This window comes from Nomascus leucogenys, unplaced genomic scaffold (genome assembly GCF_006542625.1).
Source record: "Nomascus leucogenys isolate Asia unplaced genomic scaffold, Asia_NLE_v1 000902F_72725_qpd_obj, whole genome shotgun sequence".
In the NCBI taxonomy this organism is placed as follows: Eukaryota; Metazoa; Chordata; class Mammalia; order Primates; family Hylobatidae; genus Nomascus; species Nomascus leucogenys.
In genome coordinates, this window is record NW_022096215.1 from 57,003 (window position 1) to 70,245 (window position 13,243).

The following is a 13,243-nucleotide window of genomic DNA, read 5'->3' on the forward strand; positions in this document are numbered from 1 at the left end:
CCTCAGAGATGTAAGAATAGAGCTACCACTTAACCCAGCAACCCCATTACAGGGTATATACCCAAAGGAATATAAATTGTTCAACCATAAAGGCACATGCACACGTATGTTCATTGCAGCACTATTCACAATAGCAAAGACATAGATTCAACCTAAATGCCATCAATGGGAGAATGGATAAAGAAAATGTGGTATATATACTCCATGAAATACAATGCAGCCATAAAAAAAGAATGAGATCATATCCTTTGCAGCAACCTGAATGGAGCTTGAGGCCATTTTCCTAAGCAAACTAACACAGGAATAGAAAACCAATACTTATGAGTGGAAATATAAATACTCCCTTGCAGAAATATGGATGGAGCTGGAGGCTATTATCCTTAGCAAACTAATGCAGGAACAGAAAATTACATACCATATGTTCTCACTTGTAAGTGGGAGCTAAATGACACAGACACAGAGGGGAACAACAGACAATGGGGCTTATCAAAGGATGGAGGATGGGACAAGGGAGAGGATCAGGAAAAATAAGTAATGGGTTCTAAGCTTAATACCTGGATGATGAAATAATCAATATAACAAACCTCCATGACACAAGTTTACCTATATAACAAACCTGCAGATGTACTCCTGAACTTAAAATAAAAGTTGTATAAAAGAAAAAATCACTTTAAAATGTGCAGAACCTTTGAGACAGATCTTTCAGCTCTCATAAATATCATAAGGAAATGATTATGCATATATTATAAAATCTTCATTGTAACATTACTGTGTATATAAAAATAGATAAAGAAAATGTGGTAAACCCACACAATGGAATATAATTCAGCCATAAAAATAGTAAGGTCCTGTCATTGGCAGCAATGTGGATGAAACTGGAGGTCATTATGTTAGATGATATAGGCCAGGCACAGAAAGATAAATATAAAAAGTTCTCATTTATAAGTGGGAGATAAAAAAGTTGATTTCATGGAGATAGAGAGTGGAATGCTGGGGCAGGGGATGTAAAGAGATGTTGGCTCATGGATACAAAAATGCAGTTAGATAGAAGGAATAAGTTCTATAATTAACATTAATTTATAGTATATTTCTAGGGCAACTATAGTTAACATTAATGTAGAATATTTTTCCAAATAGTCAGAAGAGAGGATTTGGAATGTTTCCAACACAAAGAAATGAAAAATGTTTGAGGTGGTGGATATCTAAATTACCCTGTTTTAGTTATTACGCATTGTATGCAATCAAAATATCACATGTATGGTATAAATATGTACAACTATCATATATCAATAAAAATAAAATATAAAAGCTACACAAATTTAAAAAAGAAGCAGTTTAAATATTCTACAATTTGCACTTACTTTCTTAAATTATAGAATATCCTAGGATGTAATATTGCACAATGAATAAAATGATGTTTGGAATGTGGAAAATGCTCATTCTTCTAAGTGAAAAAAAATGCAGGTTAAAATACACTTTGTATAATGATCCTGTTAAAACTAGGATGTAGTAAGTTGATCATTATAGTATTGTTTCACTTCTCTCTCCCAAAGAGGTGTAAGGAATGAGGTGAATCATTTTACTTTGCTAATCCAAACTTAAAAAAAAGAAAAAGAAAAAGAAAAAGTATGATGTTTGTTTGACCAGTGGAATGTCTGTGGGTTACTTGTCTTCTTTAAACTTAGTTTCCTCACAATAATTTTATTTAATGTTCATTTGACTTTTTCCAGCATGGATATAAGCCACAAATACTTTGTTACTGACTGACGTGGACTCAGTGAAGCTAAATAAAATCAAAAGAAAATATACACATATTTCAAGGGAAAAGGTCAGTGCACAGTATACATAAATGTACTTAGTTCAGTGCCTCCTCTGTTTGGCAAATGGTTGCTCTATTTTCCAAGTCTCCTTCCAGATGTGTTGCTACTCACCATATCTTTTCTTGTCTTTATCAGAGCCTAGACTCAAACCTAATATAAATTATCTTGGGAAAAATCAAATATATGTGATATTTTCTGTACATTTTAACCTTTTAATCACACAGCTTAAATTTTAAAAATATAATATCTAATATCATAGTGAAGATTTAATTACATGCACTTTTCTATGCATAGTTAATATCACTAATGTAAGCATTTAGTCATAAGTGGCTTATATTCTAACCATTATATTTGAAAGCATTATTCAGTGTAGCATGAACACCTGTTTCTTTCAAAAGGTAATAGAATTTGAAGATGGAAATCATAATACTTCTCATCTATATCTGTAAGTCTACTCCTTCACTGTGCTTTATACTCTTACAATAACACAATCACTCTATCTCAACTTCAGCATCTGGGTCTTTTGTGTTTCCGTGAAGTATGCAAGTAAGTTCATTTGCAAGTGCACATGGATCTGACAAAGATACAGTGCTCAGCAAAACTATTTCTCTCCTGATCTTTACTGCTTAATGACTGTGTAAATATTGGACCGTTTTTGGACTGTTATCATAGTGAACTTAAATTTCCTCATATTTCCCTCCCTATAATTCTTAACAAGTGCAATGGTAACATTGATATGGTAACATACTATTATGTTCCAAGCCATGAATCAAGCATTTTATCTTTGTAGTCCTATTATTTATTCCTCTTAAAAATAATTTCATCCATCAAAGGAACTAAGCTACTTTCTCTATGTTACATGATCCTTCAAATAAAATCATTTGGTCCAATCAGTGTAGCGGAACAATTTAAACATACCTGGATCTCCCTTCCCTGAGAATGATTTATTCAGCCCAGGTTGTTGGATTATTACCCAGACTCTCAATTCACATTGATATAATGATTTCATATTTTCCACCTAATTTTTATAATATTCATTTTATTTTACTTTAAGAACTTTTTTATTTTTAATTTTTGTGGGTACACAGTAGGTGCATGGATTAATGTGGCACATGAGACGCTTTGTTACATACATGCAATATGCAATAATCACATCATGGAAAATGGCATATATATCTCCTCAAGAACTTATTCTTTGTGTCATAAACAATCCAATTATACTTTTTTAGTTATTTTAAAATGTATAATTATTATTATTTTAGATTCAGGGGTAGGTTTGTTCAATGTGCAGGTTTGCTATGTAGGTAAATTGCATGACATGGGGATTTGGTGTACAAATTATTTCATCACCCAGGTAATAAGCATAGTACCTGGTAGGTAGTTTTTCTATCTTTACTCTCCTCCCACCCTCCATCCTCAAGTAGACTCTAAGGTCTGTTGTTCCATTCTTTGTGTCTGTATGTACTTAATGTTTAGCTTCCACTTAGAAGTGAGTATTTGTATTTCCACTTGTAAGCATTTGGTTTTCTGTTCCTGCATTTGTTTGCTTAGGATAATGGCCTCCAGCTCCATTCAGGTTGCTGCAAAGGACATGATCTCATTCCTTTTCATGGCTGCATAGTGTTCCATGGTATATATGTACCATATTTTCTTTATCTATTGTACCACTGATGAGAGATTAGGTTGATTTCATGTCTTTGCTATTTTGAATACTGTGGTGAAGAACACGTGCATGTATGTGTCATTATGGTAGGACAATTTATATTCCTTTGGGTATATACCCAATAATGGGATTTCTGGGTCAAATGGTAATTCTGTTTTAACTTTGAGAAATCGCCAAAGTGCTTTTCACATTCGCTGAACTAGTTTACATTCCCATCAGCAGTGGATAAGCTCTATATTTATCCTGTTGTGCTATAAAATAAATACTAGGTTGTATTCATGCTTTTCTTTTGTTTTCATTTTTTATTGCGTTTCATTCAGCAAACATAGCCAAATAAATGTCTTGCAGGAGGGCCTCCAATGGCTGCCATCTTCTACAGCAATAGCCAGCCACCCACTGACACCATTCAGAAAGTGTCCATTGGTTGGGCTTTCTTCCAGCGCCTCACAAAAGTAGTGGCTTCTTTGGTGAGGACTGCAGTGGTCCCTTTTCTCACACCTGTACCTGGCCAATCTTGTCCCCTTCTTTTTGGGCACTGTGAATGGGCCAAGAAAATCTACCTTGCTCTTGCCTATAATGCTGAGATCAGTGTGGCTTCCAGAGCCCAGGGTGTTGAAGAAGCCAGCTGCAGTGGCTTCACTTACCATCTCCTTTGCTTCCCCTTCCCCCATATCTGGCCTAGAATATCTTCAAATACAGCCTTTGCTGCTGAGGATCCATGGTGATGAGGCTAGTTATCAGTTGATTCATGAGGATAGATGCTGTAGAGGTGAGGCCCGGTAAAAACTCCCAATCTCCTTAAAACTAGGGCTGCACCAATGTAACCTTGATACTTTAAAAGCATTTGCTTCAGCATCTGGTTGGCCATGACAACTCAGGAAGATGGCCACTAGAGATGGAGTGGCGCTCCAAGTTGGAAGAAATAAAACAATATGCTCCTGAATGACCAGTGGGTCAGTGAAGAAATTAAGAAGGAAATTGAAAAAATTCCTTAAAACAAATGATAAGTGAAAACAACCTATCAAAACCTATGGGATATAGCAAAAGCAGAACAAAGAGGGAAGTTTATAACTATAAATGCTTCCATCAAAAAGAAAAAGAAATCTTCAAATAAGCAACCTAATGATGAATCTTAAAGAACTAGAAAGGCAAGAGCAAGCCAAAACCAAAATTAGCAAAAGAAAAGAAATAATAAAGAGTAGAGCAGAAATAAATGAAATTGAAATGAAGAAAACAATACAAAAAATGAATGAAACAAAAAGTTGATTTTTTTGAAAAGATAAACAAAATCAACAAAACTTTAGCCAGATTAACAAACAAAAGACTGAAATAATTCAAATTAGAGATGAAAAAGGAGACATTATAACTGATACTGCAGACATTCAAAGGATCATTAATGGCTACTATGAGCAACTATATGCTAATAAATTGGAAAATCTAGAAGAAATGAATAAATTCCTAGACACAACCTATCAAGATTGAACCAGAGAACGGGAGAAAATATATGCAAAGTGCCCATCTGACAAGGGATTAAAAACCAGAATATACAAGGAGCTCAAACAACTCTATAGGAAAAAATCTATTAATCCAATGAAAATATGGGCAAAATATTTGAATAGACATGTCTCAAAAGAAGGTATAAAAATGGCAAACACGTATATGAAAAGGTAAGCAACATCATTGATCATCAGAGAAATGAAAATCAAACTACAAGTTGAAATGGCTTTTATCCAAAGGTCAGTCAGTAACAAATATTGGTGGGGATGTGGAGAACACTGTTGATGGGAATGTTAATTTACATTAGTACAGCCTCTATGGAGAACAGTTTGAAGGTTCCTCAAAGAACTACAAATAGAGTTACCTTACAATTCAGCAATCCCACTCCTAAGTATATACCCTAAAGAAAAAAATCAGTATATCAAAAGATATCTCCACTCCCATATTTACTGCAGCACTATTCACAGTTGCCAATATTTGGAAGCAACCTAAGTGTCTATTAACAGACAAATGGATAAAGAAAATATGGTACCTATACACAATAGAGTGCCATTCAGCCATAAAAGAGAATGAGATCCTATTATTTGCCAAAACATAGATGGAATTGGAGGTCGTTATGTCAAGTGAAATAAGCCAGGTACAGAAAGACAAACTTCTAATATTCTTATATATGTGTATATATGTATCTGTCTATAGCAAATTATGTAAGACATCATACTATTGCTTGTATAGTCAATATTCAGTGTATACTTATTTACATATGCCAACTTGTTTGCCAGTCTACTTCTTTATTTTTTCCTTTAATTTAGTGTTTTTCTCCAGGATTCCTTTATTTGAAGGACTGCTATTAATATTTATTTATTAGAAGTTCTTAGGTAACAGATTCTCTCATTTTTGTTTGTCATAAGATGTCTTTATTTCATCTTTATTTAAATGATTTACTTTATCTCATATAGACATTTGGGTTGATATTATCTTCTTTCATCAATTTAATGATGCTTTTCCATTTTTCTCTGGCTTCCATGTTTCTTTTATGAAGAAATCTATCAGTTCCCTTTAAACTAAAGGACAGTCTCTCATCCCAGCTGCTACTAAGATTCTCTGTTTTTAATTTTTATTGTCACATGTTGATGTGTTTAGGTCTTTTTCATTGTTGTTTATTCCGCTTGTGGTTCACAGTGTATTTTTTTCTGTGGCTTGTTGTCTTTTATCAGGTTTTAAAAGTTCTTGGTAATTCTTTCTTCAAATATTTCACCTTTCTCATTCTCTTGTTTGCCTATCTACTTGGACTTCAATTATATATAGAATTATATATATGTAATTGAATTATATATATATATGAGATTTCACTGCATCTCACACATCTCTAATATTCTTTCTTGTATTTTTTCATTTTTCCTATTTGCATTCTTAATTTTAGTATTTTTATTGATTTAACTTCCAGCACACTCTGTAGTCTTCTGTGTTTAATCTGATTTTAAAGTCATCTAATGAATTTTTAATTTCAAAATTTTTTAGTTCTACAATTTTCATTTTTTCTCTTTATGGATCCTAATTGGTGAAATTTGCTATCCTTTTATCTATTTATTACACCTTTTCTTCTACTGTCTTGAGCATGTTAGTCATGGTTATTATAATGTTACTGTTATTCACTTCATACTCTGGATAGACTCTGATTATATTCCAATTATTTATCTTTTGTTCTTTATTTGAAAATATTTTTTCACTCTTCTGGTGTTTCTTATGATTTTTATTAAATTATGGATATTGTTTATTAAAAATTATAGGTGTAGAGGCTCCAGTTCATGTTACTTCCTGCAAAGAAAGTTCACACACCTCACTCAAGATGGACATGGAAGTAAATCCCCTTAATGCAGTGTTTCTTGTTGTAAAAAATTTACCTTTTAGGGAAATTGGCAATATGTTAGAAATATTTTTGGTTGTTACAACTAAGAAAATGCTCCTGGCACCTAGTAAGGAGAGGTCAGGAATGCTACTAAACAACCTACGATGCACGGGGCAGCCTCCTACAACAAATAATTATTTTGTCCAAAATGCCAATCGTGCCAAAGTTAAGAAGCCCTGCCTTAATTTAAATAAAGGTTTTGTGGAGTTGAACCTGATTTTCAGGTTTCATAGGACTCAGTCAATCTCTGGCTCATTCACAGATTGCCAGGTTTAAAATCAGTCTCTGATTTATTCTCAGGAATTCTAATTCACGTATGAAAGATTTAAATTTAGAAATGAAGGAAGTGAATGTGCCTGATCATGCCTGATCTCAGAAGCTAAGCGGGATTGGGTCTGGTTAATACTTGGATGAGAGACCACTGAGTTATAATAATAATAATAGTTTTAAAAGTAAATTTAAAAAATGAAATGAAGGAAGTGGGAATAGAGATTACAAAATGTAAGGTTTCCATTTGTGTAGGGATGTCTAATAGGACTAGAGCAATACTAAGTATTTTCCTGATCATAGGCTGATGGTTCAAATGCTGTAATCGTAGAACTGGCAGTTAAAAAATGATTTCTGTGTTCCTTACATTCATAATTGCTGTGGGGACAGTTACTCCTTATATAGACCAATTGATTGGTAATGTTTAGAAATTTATTTAGTAAGCCAAGTCTACAGCCTGGTCTTACAGTTCTTCAATGATTTGTAAGTATCTAATGCCTTATATATGCTTATTCAAATAATCAGAGTTGTTTAGTTATAACTTGTATTACAAGTATTATTACAATAATAACTTGTATTACATGTATTATTACAATAATAACTTGTATTACATATAACTATTATCATTGCATTCAGGGTGAAATAATTTGTAAGTGAACTCAAGTTTTCATCTAATATTTAAAAAATACCCATTAGGAATAAGCATAAATCTCTACAAAACTTTGAAATATATAGTTAAACTGTCTTTTCAGTTTCTGATAAAGTATAACAGCTTTAATTTTCTCTCTCTATCAAATTAGAAAAAGTAACTAGATCTTTTAAGTGTTGACATAAATAAAAAATACTTAGCAGCGTGTACTTTCCACTTAATGATGTTTTACTACTCATAGTTCTGTAATCAGAATCTTGAGGATCTTCCCTTAAGTCAAATAGGAAAGATTAGAGAGTTACTCTCCTGCTTATTGTCTTTCAAGAATCTCCTTTTGAAATCTGAATAAATTGAACTTCTTATCGGACTAAAATGCTCTACATAATTTGCCCCTAACAAACTCTTCGACTTCAATTTTTGCCATTTTCACATTCACTAAATACAGTACAGCTGTTCTCTTCCTTTTTATGGACATCAAATATAACAAGCTCATAAGATCTTTGGATTCTTGTACTAGTCACCCTTTTGCCTAGAATTTCTGTCTCCAGATATTTGCATGGTTGTTTCTGTCAAATCATCTTGGTTTCAGCTAAACACCACTCGAGGCCTCACTTAACAACCAAACGTAAGGTAATTACCACCTCCCCAGATAATCTCTAGCACAATACCACTTCTGCTTGCTACAGAACACGATTTCTTTCTGAAACTATGGTTGTTTCTAAAATTTAATAACCTGTATTTATCCCCTTGAATAAATTTAATAACCTGTATTTATCCCCTTGAATATAAATCTAGGAGACTTGGAATCTTACCTGTCTGATTCATATGCCTAGAATAGTACCTGGAAATGGGAAGTGCTTAATAATTATAATACTTGCTAAATAACTGACTGATTCAATGCATGAATGAGGAAATGATTTAGCTAAATTCAACTGGACTTTCTCCTTTCTTGTTTTTCTCATTCTTCTATTCAGCAAACCATATGTTGACTTAACAATTTCCTCATGGAAACTTTCACTTCCGGTTGTGAAGCATATAAATAACAGGTTCATCAAAGGAAAGATGACAGTATGGAAAAGAGAAACTACCTTGTCAGCTGGGAAAGCCTGGAAGGGGCGAGTGTAGATGAAAATAGCAGGTCCAAACATGAGAAATTACAATGATAATATGGGTGGTGCATGTGGAGATAGCCTTGCACTTTCCTTCAGAGGAGTGCTCCCTTATGCAACAGAGGATGACTGCATAGGAGGCCAGAAGGCCTAGGAAGCACAGGAGGCTGAGCAGGCCACTGTTGGAGACCATCAGAAGCTCCACCACAAAGGATCGGTGCAGGCCAGCTTGATGACCTGTGGAACATCACAGAAAAGTTATTGAGCTGGTTTGGGCCACAGAAAGGCAAGTGCGGGATAAGGGCTACTTGTACAATGGAATGGATAAAGCCCCCAAGCCACAGAGCCAACGATAATGCATAGCAGGCTCTAGGGGTTCATGATGGTTGAATAGTGTAAGGCCGGCAAATGGCGATGTAGCGGTCAAAAGCCATAACAACGAGAAGGAACATCTCCCTTGCTCCAAGAAAATGCAAGAAAAAGAGCTGATGATGCAGCCTCTATAGGAGATTACCTTCTTCTCAGAGAGGAAGTCCACCAACATCCTGAGAACCACAATGAAGGAGTAGGATGCATCTAGGAAGGCCAAGTTGCCCAGAAAGAAAATAGACGGGGGCTGTGAGCCCAGGGTCTGACTTTATGGTGAAAATGATGAGGAAATTTCCAGGGAGATGATCAGGTAGAAAATCAAGACTAGCACAAAGACCAGAAGTTGAGCATCTTGAGACTGTGTCAGACCGAGAAGAATGAATTCTGTCACCACTGTGAGGTTCTCTGTTTCCATCATTTCTCACTCTGCAGAACAATATAGGGCAAATTGTTATCTGTTGTAACCACCTTTCATCTGTTTTGTATCTCCTCTCTAGATAAGAACATTATTGGTCCCAACCAACGTTCCATAGCTGAAGACAATTTTATGCCTCATAACTGTCTTGTATCCTGAGTTAACCCTTCTATCCTCATCCTCTTTATTCCTCACTAAAATAAAATATGTTTTTCTGTAGCCACATTTTCAGCCCATTTAACCTTATGCTTCTAGATAACTTCACTCCTGTAGGATTCCAGGCTACTTTGCTTGAAGAATATTAGAAGTTGTCTTATTAAAGCAAAACTTAAGCATGATCAAGTTTGTCTGTTGTTTGTTTTTGTTGCCTGTTAGTTGGTCCACTGTCTAAATGTTGGATTATTGCTAGGTTTTAGTCCTTTTCTCCCTGTCACAGAATAAAGTGCTTTCACATTGCTTCGCCACCATTCCTATGGAATTCTTGGTTCCTGGTTGTTACTATATGACTGGTTTCTAAATTTGTTCCTTGCTTATTCCATCACATTGTTCTGCTTTGGTGCTCTTGTGTATTCTTACTTCAAACTGATAGCAGGCAAGATCTGTATATTTCTCTTAACTTAGAGGAATTCCCCTGGTTAAAGCCTTGGCTGAGTACCACTCTGAATCTGCTCTACAACCTGTTCTTAAGTTCTGGTTAATACTAATCAGTTCATCTGCTTCTATATATCTATAACCTACTTCTTCTCAGATCTCAGGTGAGAGCCAAATGATATTCTTTTCACAAACATTTTTGCATAATACAAAATTTAACAGAATATGTAAAATATTTGACTATCTCAGCTAATAAATTAAAATACAGTAGAGCTGGAATTGCCATACAGAACATATAATCTGATGTACTCATTGAGAGATGAAAAAATGCAAACTGCAGACAAGTTTTAAACTTGCAATGAGTTTCTTTCTCTCATTATCAAGTGATAGAGGAAAGCAGGTATTTATTCCTCAGTTTACACTTTTAAGAGAATTATTTAGTGTCTCATCAATTGGCAATATTTTATTTAGCCACTTAAGTAAATATGATGCCGCATGTCTAAATATTCCCCCTTTTCTGACCATAGCTTTGTCTAAATAAGTATTCTATTCATGTCAGAAAATCTAGAATTAAGGTTAGTCTGTATACTAATCTCCAAAATCAGATGTGTTCACCCAAGGAGGTGCACAAGATAATCCATTGGGATGCAAAAAAATAATGGAACTTCTCTGTATATTATTATCAGCTATGTTTTTAAAAATGTATTTGTTCACGCCTGTAATCCCAGCACTTTGGGAGGCTGAGGAGGCGGATCACAAGGTCAGGAGATCGAGACCATCCTGGCTAACATGGTGAAACCCTGTCTCTACTAAAATACAAAAACAAATCAGCTGGGCGTGGTGGCTGGCGCCTGTAGTCTCAGCTACTCAGGAGGCTGAGGCAAGAGAATGGTGTGAACTTCAGAACTTGTTTTATGTGAATAGTAACATTCGTAACTAGCAGCAAATGCTATGGAATAAGTACTTACAACACATGGGCACATATTTATGCATTCCAAATACATATTCACACCTGTATAAATACACACATAGTGAATCTAAGAAAATCAAAATAGGAAAAAAGTATTTAGTGTTCTTCAAATTAGTTTAGTCATTTCCTTTTCTTTTTTACTCACTTAGACACCTCTTGGCTTCCACATTTATACCTTGCTCTGCCTACAGAAACCTGGTCTTAAGAACTTAAGTCAGAAGCTCCCTCCCCTAGTCTACCTTTTGTCCATTCCAGATGTTCAATTATATTAGTTATTTCATGCTTCTCCGGGTTGAGGATTCCAAACACAGGGAGCACCTGAGAGTTTCAGCTTCTCCCACTCTTCCTTTGCTTTCATTTTCTACTATTTCCCTCTATTCTCTGTTAACTAACAGATAAAATTCCATGTTACTCAACATCTTTAATCCACTTTTCTTCTTTCCTCTGCCCTCATTTATGTACCTTTGTTCTGTTGATTCTCAAATTGTATTCATCACAGAGATGGGGACACATATGCATTAGGTGGGCATTCCTCTGTACAAAATGAGTTCCTGAAAAAAAAAAACACCAAACAATGGATCTCACATGGGCAAACTTCTTGTTCTAGTCAGATAAGACAAAGAGGCATTGTCAGTGTAGGCCAAGACAGAACCTAAATGGTGGTCACCATCTCTAACCTTCCTTATTATTTCAACAGATATATATATATACACACATCATAAATGTACATACATACATACCCCTTTGGCACTGAAGATGCATAAGTGGAGAGAGTCCCCATACTGTCCCCCACAACGCCTTCAGACTACAGAGCAGCAAGCATCTGTAGGCAACACTATGCATATCTCAATTCCAGACTGCTGTCAGACCAGCTCCTGAAGCCAAGTGTCTGGGGATCTGATCACCATCCTAGCAGCTCACTCCTTATCCTTCCTCATTCACTTTATCTTGCTTCTTTCTTATTTCCCATCCTTCCCCATTCTATTCCTGCTAATTCTGTCTTCATACACTCATTTACAACAATTATTTCTTTACATTTGCTTTTAGCTTCTGTTTCCTGTTACTTTGCTTTTTTAATTTTTCTTGCAATTTATTCTCCTAATCCCTTGCTTTTCCTCCTCTTTGCTCTCTTCCTTATCATTCTCTTTCTTCTTTCTCTCATTTGCCTACATTCTTTCAGTCTTAAGTATGTATCACCTTGTTCTTTACACATATTCTCCTTAAATATATTCAATGCCTACCCTTTACTGATTCTGAAATAATAATTGCTTAACCTATTCCAAGGTAGAGTGAGCCACAGTAGTCAGTGCTTCCATTTTATTCATTCCAATGACTTTTTTCTACAGACCTAAAGTGCTTCCTTGCTCCCCAGTGCTAAGGCTTACTTCCTGAATATCATCTTCTTTGAAATTTACTGAGTCTGAATCACTCATTAATTACTTCAGATTTTGTCACTGTTTTGTCGTTTTTAACTCATCTTGACAAAAATAGGCAAGTATTTTGGTGTTCTAAAATGATCTCTGGTTAATGGAGAATTATTTTACCTTGCTGAGTTACCATACCTGCAATTTTAGGAAGCTTAGGCAAGTTATTTAATGAAATTAATAACCTTAGGCAAGTCATTTAATCTTTAATAACTGTATTTGAATCTATTAAAAGAAATAAAATATTCACTGTTTTTACTTCACAGGGTAGAGGGAATATGATGATCAAATTAGGTGGTTAGGAGCTAATCCACATCTGTGTAAACGAAGAGAGGAAGCATTCAGTGATAAATACATTCTAGCAAAAAATGGATACTATGTCAGTAGATCTTTTGTCACTGCCCTGGGATTAATTCCAAGGGAGATGGGTAACTGCTTGAATCTAAGTGGATTTCAGAGTAAGAAACTCTGGAGGTTCTAGGAAGGGTCTAAGTAAAGGTTCTTATCTAATTCAGACATGTTTGAGAATCATGTCTTTCTTGTTTTAGGATTGCTAACTCTGA

At 34.9% G+C, this 13,243-nt stretch overlaps 2 pseudogenes; both read right to left on the reverse strand.

Moving 5' to 3' along the window:
• Nucleotides 1–3,889: 3,889 nt before the first annotated feature.
• LOC115833851 lies at nucleotides 3,890–8,041 on the reverse strand (annotated as a pseudogene).
• A 731-nt stretch (nucleotides 8,042–8,772) lies between these two features.
• On the reverse strand, nucleotides 8,773–9,695 carry LOC115833852 (annotated as a pseudogene).
• Nucleotides 9,696–13,243: the final 3,548 nt, after the last annotated feature.